The sequence below is a fragment of the Mirounga angustirostris genome, unplaced genomic scaffold (genome assembly GCF_029215605.1).
Source record: "Mirounga angustirostris isolate CCGP_5_RB_7025 unplaced genomic scaffold, mMirAng1.0.hap1 SCAF_5, whole genome shotgun sequence".
Taxonomy (NCBI): Eukaryota; Metazoa; Chordata; class Mammalia; order Carnivora; family Phocidae; genus Mirounga; species Mirounga angustirostris.
Window position 1 is genome coordinate 62,324,135 of NW_026991713.1, and position 13,880 is coordinate 62,338,014.

Genomic DNA, 13,880 nt, shown 5'->3' on the forward strand with positions numbered 1-13,880 from the left:
TCTCAGTATAAGTCATTTATCAAATGTTTGGTTTTTTTCCTAGTCTGTGGCTTGTCTTTTTATTCTCTTAGCAGTGTCCCCATCTTGTCCCCTCTCCTCTGCTCTCCTTGCCTCTGGCAACCACCAATCTATTCATCTGTGAATTTGTTGTTTTTTTCTTTTTTGTGGGTTTTTTTTTTTTTTTTCTTTCTCTCTCTCTTTTTTTTTTTTTTTGGTTACACATGTAAGTGAAAACATACGGTATTTGTCTTTCTCTGACTTATTTCACCTAGAATAATGCCACTAAGAGGTGCCTGGGTGGCTCGGTTAGTTGAGCATCCGTCTGACTCTTGGTTTCAGCTCAGGTCATGATGTTGGGGTCATGGGATCAAACCACCCTAGTCGGGCTCTGCTCTCAGCGGGGCGTCTGCTGGGATTCTCTCTCTCATCTCCATCTGCCTCTCTCCCACTCTCTCTCTCTTTCTCTGTAAAATAAATAAGTCTTTAAAAATCAACCAATCAATCTAAGAAAAAAAAAGAATAATGCCATCAAGGTCCATCCATGTTGTCATTTTCTTAGCTGTGTCTTTTATTTTGATAAAGTCCAATTTGTACATTTTCTTCTTATGGCCCATGATTTTTTTCCCCTAAAAACCCTTGCCTATTCTATGGTTGTAAAGAATTTCTCTTATATTTTCTCTCTACATGTTTTATAGTTTTAGATTTTATATTTAGGTTAGGTCTATGATTCAATTAAAGATTTTTTTTTCTTTTTTAAATATGGTATATGAGGTAAAGGACAAAGTTAATTCTTCTAGTTTTATTGAGATTGACAGAAAGCACTTTATAAGGGTAGGGTATATAACATAAATGTTAATATTTTTTCCATATGAATATGTAGTTACTACAGCATAATTTGTCAAAAGAACTATTCTTTCCTCAATTAAATTATCTTGGCAACTTTGTTGAAAATCAATTGCTCATATACGTATGGGTCTATTTCTGGAAATTCTATTCTGCTTTATTTTCTGTATATCCATCCATATGCCAGGACCATACTGTTTTGATTACTGTGGCTTTATAGAAAATCTTGAAATCAGGTAGTTTAAGTTCTCTTATTTTGTTCTTCTTTCTCAAAATTGTTTTGCCTATTCTAGGTAGTTTGCATTTTAAAATAAAATTTAGAAATTTTAAAATTATATAAATATATATATTGTATATTTTTAACTGCAAATTTAATTTTTTTAGTAAATATAGGAATATTAAGATTTTCTAGGTCTTCTCGTGTCTATTTTGGTAATCTGTCTTTCAGAAGTTTGCCACCTAACAAGTCTAAGTTGTTGAATATATTGGTATAGAGTTGTTCACAATATTCTCTTCTAATCCTTTTAATATCTGTAGGATCTATAGAAATGCTTTCTTTTCCATACTGATACTGATATTTTGTGTCTTTTTTTGTCAATTTAGCTAGAGGTTTTTGTTTTTTCAAATTTTTATTTAAATTCTAGTTAGTTAACATACAGTGTAATATTGGTTTCAGGAGTAGAATTTAGTGATTCATCACTTACATATGACACCTGGTCCTCATCATAACAAGTGCCCTCCTTAATCCCCATCACCCATTTAGCACATCCCCTGCACACCTCCCTTCCAGTAACCCTTGGTTTGTTCCCTATAGTTAAGAGTCTTTTATGGTTTGCCTCCGTCTTTTTTTTCCTTCCCCTATATTCATCTGTTTTGTTTCCTAAATTCCACATATGAGTGAAATCATATGGTATTTGTCTTTCTCTGACTGACTTATTTTGTTTAGTATAATACACCCTAGCTCCATCCAAGTTGTAGCAAATGGAAAGATTTCATTCTTTTTGACTGCTGAATATTCCATTGTATATATAGACCCATCTTCTTTAACCATTCATCAGTCGGTGGACATTTGGGCTCTTTCTATAATTTGGCTATTATTGATGGGGCTTCTATAAACATAATGGTTCATGTGCCCCTTCAAATCACTATGTTTGTATCCTTTGGGTAAATACTTAGTAGTGTAATTGCTGGGTTGTAGGGTAGTTCTATTTTTAACTTTTTGAGGAACCTCCATACGATTTTCCAGAGTGGCTGCACCAGTTTGCATTCCCACCAACATTGGAGAGGGTTCCCCTTTCTCCACATCCTCACCAACACCTCTTATTTCCTGTGTTGTTAATTTGAGTCATTCTGGCAGGTGTGAGGTGGTATCTCATTGTGGTTTTGATTTGTATTTCCCTGATGATGAGTAATGTTGAGATCTTTTCGTGTGTCTGTTGGCCATCTGGATGTCTTCTTTGGAAACATGTCTATTCATATCTTCTGTTTCTCAAATGGATTAATTGTGTTTTTTGGGGTGTTGAGTATGATGAGTTCTTTATAGATTTTGAATACTAGCCCTTTATCAGATATGTCATTTGCAAATATCTTCTCCCATTCCATAGGATGCCTTTTAGTTTTGTTGATTGTTTTCTTTGCTGTGCAGAAGCTTTTTTTCTTTCTTTCTTTTTTTTTTTTTTTAGATTTTTATTTATTTATTTGACAGAGAGAGACACAGCGAGAGAGGGAACACAAGCAGGGGGAGTGGGAGAGGGAGAAGCAGGCTTCCCACTGAGCAGGGAGCCCGATGCAGGACTCGATCCCAGGACCCTGGGATCATGACCTGAGCCGAAGGCAGACACTTAACGACTGAGCCACCCAGGCGCCCCTGTGCAGAAGCTTTTTATCTTGATGAAGTCCCAGTAGTTCGTTTTTGCTTTAGTTTCCCTTGCCTCTGGAGACTTACCTAGTAAGAAGTTGTTATAGCCGAGGTCAAAGAGGTTGCTGCCTGCATTCTCCTCTAGGATATTGATGGTTTCCAGTCTCACATTGAGGTCTTTCATCCATTTTGAATTTATTTTTGTGTATGGTGTAAGAAAGTGGTCCAGTTTCATTCTTCCCCATATTGCTGTCCAATTTTCCCAACACTATTTGTTGAAGAGACTGTCTTATTTACATTGGATATTCTTTCCTGCTTTGTAGAAGAGCTTTTTGCTTTGTTTTGTTTTGTTTTTTGAACGGGAAGGAGAGAGTGGGGGGGGGTGGAGAGAGGCAGAGGGAGAGGGAGAGCGAGTCTTAAGCAGGTTCCAAGCCTGGTGTGGGGCTCAGTCTCATGACCCTGAGATCATGACCTGAACCAAAATCCAGAGTCAGACACTTAACCCAGTGAGCCACCCAGGTGCCCTGGTTTGTTTGTTCGTTTGTTTGTTTTTAATTGAAGGACAGTTGACAGACATAATACAATATTATATTACTTTCAGGTGTACCAGTGTAGTCATTCAATATTTATATGCATTACAAAATGCTCACCACTGTAAAAGTTGTTACCTTCTGTCACCATTCAAAGTTATTACAATAATGGAGATGGCTGGCTGGCTCAGTTGGTAGAGCATGTGACTCTTGATCTCAGAGTCATGAGTTCAAGCCCCACGTTGAGTGTAGAGATTACTTTAAAGAAAAAGTAATGTAAAACTTGGACTAACTTGAGGGTCGGGGAAAGATGGCGGAGGAGTAGGGGACCCTATTTCAACTGGTCCCCGGAATTGAGCTGGATATCTACCAGACCACTCTGAGCACCCATGAAACCAGCCTGAGATATAAGAAGATCTGGATCTCTACAAACAATATCGCAGGCGGTTGGTTTTGAGGTACGAACTGGAGAGCTGTGATTCTGCAGGCAGATATCGCAGGATAAACGGCGGTGGGAGGGAGCCTGGCCGTGGGGATCCTACACCGCCGGTGAGTGACAGCCTCGAGCGCTGCCCAAGGGGCGCAGACTCGCAGACCGGTAGCGTCCTCGGGGAAAGGACTTTAGGGCAGCCCCCGGGGTGGAAACCCGGAGCGTGGGGTCGCGTCTGGGAACTGCAGCCCCCAGGATGGAAACCCCAAGCGACAGTCCCGCGCAGGCGAACTGGGAGCAGCTGGCGGTTTTAGAAGCACAAAGGGCAGAGACATGCCCTGACCTGGAGGCAGGACTGGGGGCACTGTGGAGGGGCGCACAACCCAGGACGCTGCAGTTTATAGCAGCACGGACAGAAATGGAGATGGTGTGGCCTGGAGAGCTCACTGAAGAACAGACTGTGGTCTCTCTGCTCTGAGGCAGAGGGTTGGAAACAGTCTCTTCTGCTCTGACTCGTGGAAGAGACGCGGAAAGCCGCCAGGGAAAGCTGCCAGAGAACAAAAGCCCCAAAGACTGATTCCCACTGTGCCCATACCCCGCCACAGGGGGGCAAGGCAACTCCCCCTCTTCCCCCCCCCAACATCAGGGTTGCCTGAGTAACAGCACGGCAGGCCCCTCCCGCAGAATACAGGCTGGGAAAACAAGAGGCCAGCAACCCTAAGGTCCCAAGAAAACAGGTGCATCTTGCTTGGGTTCTGGTCAATAATTTGGACTCTCTACATTCCCTCAAACACCCATCGACAGAATGACTAGGAGGAGGAGCCTCCAAAACAGAAAAGACTCAGAGATTATGACTTATGCTGCAGATTTACAAATGGGTGCAGATATAACCAAGATGTCAGAGATGGAATTCAGGCTAGCAATTGTGAAGACAATGGCTAGAATGGAGAAATCAATTAATGGCAACATAGAGTCTCTAAGGGCAGAAATAAAAGGTGAATTGGCAGAACTTAAAAATGCTATCAATGAGATCCAATCCAATCTAGATAATCTAACAGCTAGGATAACTGAGACAGAGGAGAGAATAAGTGATCTGGAAGACAGTATAATAGATAAAAAGGGAAAAGAGGAGGCCAGGGAAAAACAACTCAGAATCCATGAAAATAGAAGCAGAGAAATAGGTGACACCATGAAGCGTTCCAATGTCAGAATAATTGGAATCCCGGAGGGAGTTAAGAGAGAGAGAGGACTAGAAGATGTATTTGAGCAAATCATAGCTGAGAACTTCCCTAATCTAGGGAATGAAACAAACATTCGAGTCCTAGAGGCAGAGAGGACCCCTCCTAAGATCAAGGAAAACAGGCCAACACCCCGGCATGTAATAGTAAAACTTGCAAATCTTAGCACCAAGGAAACCATCTTAAGGGCAGTTAGGGGAAGAGATTCCTTACATACAGAGGGAGGAACATCAGAATAATGTCAGACCTATCCACAGAGACCTGGCAAGCCAGAAAGGCCTGGCAAGACATATTCAGGGTACTAAATGAGAAGAACATTCAGCCAAGAATACTTTCTCCAGCAAGGCTTTCATTTAGAATGGATGGAGAGATGCAGAGCTTCCAGAACTGGCAGAAACTGAAAGAATATGTGACCACTAAGCCGGCCCTGCAAGAAATATTAAGGGGGGTTCTATAAAAGCAGAAAGACCCCAAGAGTGATCTACAACAGAAATTCACAGGGACAATCTATAAAAACAACATCTTCACAGGCAACATGATGACAATTAATTCATATCTTTCAATAATCACTCTCAACGTGAATGGCCTAAACGCTCCCATAAAACGGCACAGGGTTGCAGATTGGATAAAAAGACAGGACCCATCCATATGCTGTCTACAAGAGACTCATTTTGAACCTAAAGATACATCCAGACTGAAAGTGAAGGGATGGAGATCCATCTTCCATGCCAGTGGACCTCAAAAGAAAGCTGGGATAGCAATTCTTATATCAGACAAATTAGATTTTAAACTAAAGTCTGTAATAAGAGACACAGAAGGACACTATATCATTCTTAAAGGGTCTATGCAACAAGAAGATCTAACAATTGTAAATATCTATGCCCCCAACATGGGAGCAGCCATCTACATAAGCCAACTGTTAACCAAAATAAAGAGTCATATTGATAATATGTTAATTGTAGGAGACCTCAATACTCCACTCTCAGCAATGGACAGATCATCTAAGCAGAAAATCAACAAGGAAACAAGAGCTTTGAATGATACATTGGACCAGATGGACCTCATAGATATTTACAGAACATTCCACCCTAAAACAACAGAATACTCATTCTTCTCGAGCGCACATGGAACTTTCTCCAGAATAGACCATATACTGGGTCACAAATCAGGTCTCAACCAATACCAAAAGATTGAGATTATTCCCTGCATATTCTCAGACCACAATGCTCTAAAACTGGAACTCAATCACAAGAAAAAATTTGGCAGAAATTCAAACACTTGGAAGCTAAAGACCACTCTGCTCAAGAATGTTTGGGTCAACCAAGAAATCAAAGAACTTAAACAATTCATGGAAATCAATGAGAACGAAAACACATCGGTCCAAAACCTATGGGATACTGCAAAGGCGGTCCTAAGGGGGAAATACATAGCCATCCAAGCCTCACTCAAAAAAATAGAAAAATCCCGAATTCACCAATTAACTCTACACCTTAAAGAACTAGAGAAAAAGCAACAAATGACGCCTAAGCCACGCATTAGAAGAGAAATAATTAAAATTAGAGCATAAATCAGTGAATTAGAAACCAGAAACACAGTAGATCAGATCAACGAAACTAGAAGTTGGTTCTTTGAAAGAATGAATAAGATCGATAAACCACTGGCCAGACTTATCCAAAAGAAAAGAGAAAGGACCCAATTTAATAAAACTATGAATGAAAGGGGAGAGATCACGACTAACACCAAGGAAATAGAAACAATTATTAGAAATTATTATCAACAACTATATGCCAATAAACTGAGCAATCTGGATGAAATGGAGGCCTTCCTGGAAACCTGTAAGCTGCCAAGACTGAAACAGGAAGAAATTGACAACCTGAATAGGCCAATAACCAGTAACGAGATTGAAGCAGTGATCAAAAACCTCCCAAAAAACAAGAGTCCAGGGCCTGATGGATTCCCTGGGGAATTCTACCAAACATTCAAAGAAGAAATAATACCTATTCTGAAGCTGTTTCAAAAAATAGAAACAGAAGGAAAACTTCGAAACTCATTCTATGAGGCCAGCATTACCTTAATCCCCAAACCTGGCAAAGACCCCATCAAAAAGGAGAATTTTAGACCGGTATCCCTGATGAATATGGATTCCAAAATCCTCAACAAAATCCTAGCTAATAGGATCCAACAATACATTAAAAGGATCATCCACCACGACCAAGTGGGATTTATCCCCGGGATGCAAGAGTGGTTCAACATTCGCAAATCAATCAATGTGATAGAACACATTAATAAGAGGAGGGAGAAGAACAATATGGTCCTCTCAATTGATGCAGAAAAAGCATTTGACAAAATACAACATCCTTTCCTGATTAAAACTCTCCAGAGTATAGGGATAGAGGGAACATTCCTCAAGTTCATAAAATCCATCTATGAAAAACCCACGGCGAATATCATCCTCAATGGGGAAAAGCTGAGAGCCTTTCCCTTAAGATCGGGAACACGTCAAGGATGCCCACTCTCGCCACTGTTGTTCAACATAGTACTAGAAGTCCTAGCAACAGCAATCAGACAACAAAAAGGAATAAAAGGTATTCAAATTGGCAAAGAAGAAGTCAAACTCTCTCTTTTCGCAGATGACATGATACTCTATGTGAAAAACCCAAAAGACTGCACCCCCAAATTACTAGAACTCATCCAGCAATTCAGTAATGTGGCAGGATACAAAATCAATGCACAGAAATCAGTTGCTTTCTTATACACTAACAACGCAACTGTAGAAAGAGAAGTTAGAGAAACGATTCCATTTACAATAGCACCAAAAACCATAAGATACCTCGGAATAAACCTAACCAAAGAGGTAAAGGATCTATACTCTAGGAACTACAAACACTCATGAAAGAAATTGAAGAAGACACAAAAAGATGGAAAAATATTCCATGCTCATGGATTGGAAGAATAAATATTGTTAAAATGTCTATGCTACCCAGAGCAATCTATACCTTCAATGCCATCCCGATCAAAATTCCAATGATATTTTTCAAAGTGCTGGAACAAACAATCCTAAAATTTGTATGGAATCAGAAAAGACCCTGAATCGCCAAGGAAATGTTGAAAAAGAAAAACAAAGCTGGAGGCATCACGTTGCCCGATTTCAAGCTATATTACAAAGCTGTGATCACCAAGACAGCATGGTACTGGCACAAAAACAGACATATAGACCAATGGAACAGAATAGAGAACCCAGATATGGACTCTCAACTCTATGGTCAAATAATCTTTGACAAAGCAGGGAAAAACATGCAATGGAAAAAAGACAGTCTCTTCAGTAAATGGTGCTGGGAAAATTGGACAGCCACATGCAGAAGAATGAAACTCGACCATTCTCTAACACCATTCACAAAGATAAACTCAAAGTGGATGAAAGACCTCAATGTGAGACAGGAATCCATCAAAATCCTAGAAGAGAACATAGGCAGTAACCTCTTTGACATTGCCCACAGCAACTTCTTTCAAGATACATCTCCAAAAGCTAGTGAAACAAAAGCAAAAATGAACTTTTGGGACTTCGTCAAGATAAAAAGCTTCTGCACAGCAAAGGAAACAGTCAACAAAACAAAGAGGCAGCCCACAGAATGGGAGAAGATATTTGCAAATGACACTACAGATAAATGGCTGGTATCCAAGATCTATAAAGAACTTCTCAAACTCAGCACCCAAAAAACAAAGAATCAACTCAAAAAGTGGGCAGAAGATATGAAAAGACAGACACTTCTCTGAAGAAGACATACAAATGGCTAACAGACACATGAAAAAATGTTCATCATCATTAGCCATCAGGGAAATCCAAATCAAAACCACACTGAGATACCACCTTACACCAGTTAGAATGGCAAAAATGGACAGGGAAAGAAACAACAAATGTTGGAGAGGTTGTGGAGAAAGGGGAACCCTCTTAACACTGTTGGTGGGAATGCAAGTTGGTACAGCCACTTTGGAAAACAGTGTGGAGGTTCCTCAAAAATTTAAAAATAGAGCTACCCTATGACCCAGCCATTGCACTCCTGGGTATTTACCCCAAAGACACAGATGTAGTGAAAAGAAGGGCCATATGCACCCCAATGTTCATAGCAGCAATGTCCACAATAGCCAAACTGTGGAAAGAGCCGAGATGCCCTTCAACAGATGAATGGATAAAGAAGATGTGGTCCATATATACAATGGAATATTACTCAGCCATCAGAAAGGATGAATACCCAACTTTTACATCAATATGGATGGGACTGGAGGAGATTATGCTAAGTGAAATAAGTCAAGCAGAGAAAGTCAATTATCATATGTTTTCACTTATTTGTGGAACATAAGGAATAACATGGAGGACATTAGGAGAAGGAAGGGAAAATTGGGGGAGGGGTAATTGGAGGGAGAGATGAACCATGAGAGACTATGGACTCTGAGAAACAAACAGGGTTTTAGAGGGGAGGGGGGTTGGTTAGCCCGGTGATGGGTATTAAGGAGGGCACGTACTACATGGAGCACTGGGTGTTATACAAAAACAATGGATCATGGATCACCACTCAAAAACCAATGATGTATTGTATGGTGACTAACATAACATAATAAAATTAAAAAAAAAAAAGAATTAAAAAAAAAAACTTGGACTAACAAGAATTTTTCTTTGTACTGCTTAATTCATTTATAAATATTTCACATATGACTAGCTTTCCTTTATGTTTGTAGATGATGGCCTAAATTCTGAATAATAAATAAAAGAGGGGATACAAATGTTACTAGGAAAAAAAAAAAGAAAAAAATGAAAGAAAACCAAGTCCCCTGCCCTCTCAGAGCCCAGCAGTTCAGACTGGTTCCTCATTAAGTAATGAGCAAAAGAAGTAAGGTACAAGCTTGGTGAACGGAGAAGTGGAAAGGTCTTTGCTGTTATAAAAGTGCTGATATTTGCTATTTGACTTTCTGTGAAAATGAGAAATGTCACATCAAAGGAACAAAGTTATTACAGTATTATTTACTATATTCCCTGTGCTATACTTTGTATCACTGTATATATCCTTATTTATTTTGTTGCAGTTAAATTTGTACCTCTTAATCGCCTTCACATATTTTGCCCATTCCCTCACGCCCTCCCCTCTGGCAACCACCAGTTTGTTCTCTGTATTTATGAGTCTCTGTTTTGTTTGTTCATTTGTTTTGTTTTTAAGATTCCACATATAAGTGAAATCATACAGTATTTGTCTTTTTCTGTCTGACTTATTTCAATTAGCATAATACCCTCTAGGTCCATCCATGTTGTTGCAGATGGCAAGATTTCACACTTTTTATGGCTGAGTAATATTCCATACTACAACTTCATTATCCATTCATCTGTCGATGGATACGTAAGTTGATTCCATATCTTGGCTATTGCATATAGTGCTGCAAGGAACATAGGGGTGTAGGTATCTTTTCAAATTAGTGTTTTCATTTTCTTTGGGTAAATACCCAGTAGTGGAATTGCTGGATTGTATGGTGTTTCTTTTTTTAATTTTTTGAGGAATCTCCAATGTTTTCCATAGTGATTACACCAATTTACATTCCCACCGTTAGTGCATGAGGGTTTGATACTAGCCATTCTGACAGGTGTGAGGTGATATCTCATTGTGGTTTTGATTTGCATTTCCCTGATGACTAGTGATATTGAGCATCTTTCCATGTTGGCCATCTGTATGTCTTCCTTGGGAAAATGTCTATTCAGGTCCTCTGTCATTTTTTAAAAAAGATTTTATTTGGGATGTCTGGGTGGTTCAGTTGGTTAAGCATCTGCCTTCTGCTCAGGTCATGATCTCAGGATCCTGGGATCGAGTCCTGCATCAGGCTCCTTGCTCAGCAGGGAGCCTGCTTCTCTCTCTGCCTGCCACTTCCCCCCCTTGTGTTCTCTCTCTCTCTGACAAATAAATAAAATCTTAAAAAAAAAAATCTTTTAAAAGATTTTCTTTATTTGAGAGAGAGTGAGTGGGGGGGAGGGGCAGAGAGAGGGAGATAATCTGAAGCAGATTCTGCGCTGGGCCTGACGTGGGGCTTGATCCCACAACCGTGAGACCATGAGGTCATGACTTGAGCCAAAACCAAGAGTTGGATGCTTAACCAACTGAGCCACCCAGGCACCCCTGTCTTCTGCCCATTTTCTAATCACATTGTGGTTTTTTGGTGTTGCCTTACATGAGTTCTTTATATATTTTGGATATTTACCCCTTATTTAAAATATACTTTACAAATATCTTCTCCCATTCAGTAGGTTGCTTTTTCATTTTGTTGAAGGTTTCCTTTACTTTGCAAAATCTTTTTAATTTGGTGTAGTCCCAATTGTTTATTTTTGGTTTTCTTATGCTAGCCTGAGGAGGCAGATCCAAAAAAATATTGCTAAAACCAATGTCCAGGGATGCCTGGGTGGCTCAGTTGGTTAAGCATCTGCCTTTGGCTCAGGTCATGATCCCAGGGCCCTGGGATCGGAGTCTTGCATCGGGTTCCTTGCTTAGCGGGGAGCCTCCTTTTCCCTTTGCCTGCCACTCCCCCTGCTTGTGCTCTCTCTTTCTCTCTCTCTGACAAATAAAATCTTAAAAAATAATAATAATAAAACCAATGTCCAGGAAATAACTGCCTATGTTTTCTTTTAGGATTGTTATGGTTTCAGGTCTTGTATTTAGGTCTTTAATTGACTTTTGAGTTTGTTTTTCTATATGGTGTAAGAAAGTGGTCCAGTATCATTCTTTTGCATTTTTTTTTTGCATATATACTTTCTTTTGCATATGTTTTCCTAACACCATTTACTGAGGAGACTGTCTTTTCCCCCATATTATGTTCTTGCCTCTTTTTAAGTGACTATATAAACATGGGTTTATTTCTGGGCTTTCTATTCTGTTCTATTGATTTATGTGTCTGTTTTTGTTCCATTACCATACTATTTTGACTACTATAGCCTTGTAGTACAGTTTGAAGTCTGGGAGTGTGATACCTTCATCTTTGTTCTTCTTTCTCAAGATTGATTTGGCTATTCAGGGTGTTTTTTGGTTCCATACAAATTTTAGGACTATTTGTTTTAGTTCTGTGAAAAATACTATTGGTATTTTGACAGGGATTACATTGGATCTAATTGCTTTGGGTACTAAGGGCATTTTAACAAAATTAATTAGTGCATGCTAATCCATAGCATGGTATATCTTTCCATTTATTTGTATTGTCTTCAATTTCTTTCATCAGTGTTTTATAATTTTCAGAGCACAGGTCTTTCACCTCCTTGGTGAAATTTATTCCCAGGTATTTTATTGTTTTTGGTACAGTTGTAAGTGTGATGGTTTTCTTACTTTCCCTTTCCACTACTTCATTCTAAGTATATAGCAATGCAACAAATTTCTATATATTAATTTTATATTTTGCAGCTTTATTGAGTTCAGTTATTAGTCCTAGTAGTTTTTTTGGTGGAGACTTTAGGTTTTTCTTTATATGATGTCATGTCATCTGCAAATAGTGACAGTTTTACTTCCTCCTTACCAATTTGAATGCCTTTTATTTCTTTTTCTTGTCTGAGACAAGCATCCAACTTGTGGCTGGGACTTCCAGTACTATATTGAATAAAAGTGGCAAGAGTAGGCATCTTTGTCTTGTTCCCAATCTAAGAGAAAAAGCTCAATTTTTCAGTATTGAGTATGATGTTAGTTCTAGGTTTGTCATATATGGCTTTTATTATCTCCACTTTGTTGAGAGTTTTTTAGCATGAATGGATATTGTATTTTGTCAAATACTCTGGCATTTGTTGAGATGATAATATGGTTCTTATCCTTTCTCTTGTTAATGTGATGTATCATGCTGATTGATTTGCAAACATTGAACATCCTTGCATCCCTGGAATAAATCCTACTTGATTGTGGTAAATGATTCTGTTTAATGTGTTGTTGAATTCAGTTTGCTGATATTTTGTTGAGGGTTTTTGCATCCACAGTCTTTGTTTTAAAGTCTATTTTGTCTGTTATAAGTATTGCTACCCTGGCGGTTTTTTTTTTTCTTCCATTTGCATGGTATACGTTTTTCCAGCCTTTCACTTTCAGTCTGTATGTGTCTTTTGTGGGTCTGAAATGAGTCTCTTGTGGGTACTATAGAGGTGGGTCTTTTCTTTTTTTAATCCAGTCACCCTATGTCTTTTTATTGGAGAATTAAGTCCATTTACATTTAAAGTAATTATTGATAGGTATGTATTTATTGGCATTTTGTTACTGTGTATCAACTATACTCAAATAAAAAAATTAAAAATAAAGTGCAGTCTGTATTCTAATAGTCTGTTTTGGTGGAAGGAAGTGTTACATAACTGAATTCCAGTTGCCTGAAGTAAGTGATCTAAGCTGGGCAAAAGATAAGTTGCTGGTAGTAGCTCCTGCCTGATTACAAATACACACCTAAAGAGTAATTAAGACTCTTTTAGTCATTTCTTTTGAAGTGAAAAGCAAGAGCATGCTGTCAATATATTTTAGAAGAGTTCCTTAATGTTAACATTCAAGGCTATCAAGTGAATCTGAATGGTACTCAAGTAGTATAAATAGGAAAAGACTAATACATTATGCTGATTGCTTTGCAAGCATTACCAACTAATTCCTTTTAAGACCTTGTTAATGGATAACCTAGGGTCTCTTTTAAGAAAGAACAGTCAATATCCCAGCAGTGTTGCTTATAAGACTATAAAAATCACAGTCTTGTACCTCTTGAGCATTAAACCAGTAATGATCCCTAAGAGAATTTTTTTTTTTTTTTGAGAAAGAGAGAGGAAGAGAGAATGCACGAACATATTTTTGTGTGTGTGCAGGCATGTCCGAGAGCACGAATAGAGAGGGGAGGGGCAGAGGGAGAGAGAGACTCTCAAGCAAGCTCCACATTCAGCAAGGAGCCCAATGTGGGGCTCAATCTCATCACCCTGAGATTATGACCTGAGCCAAAATCAAGAGTTG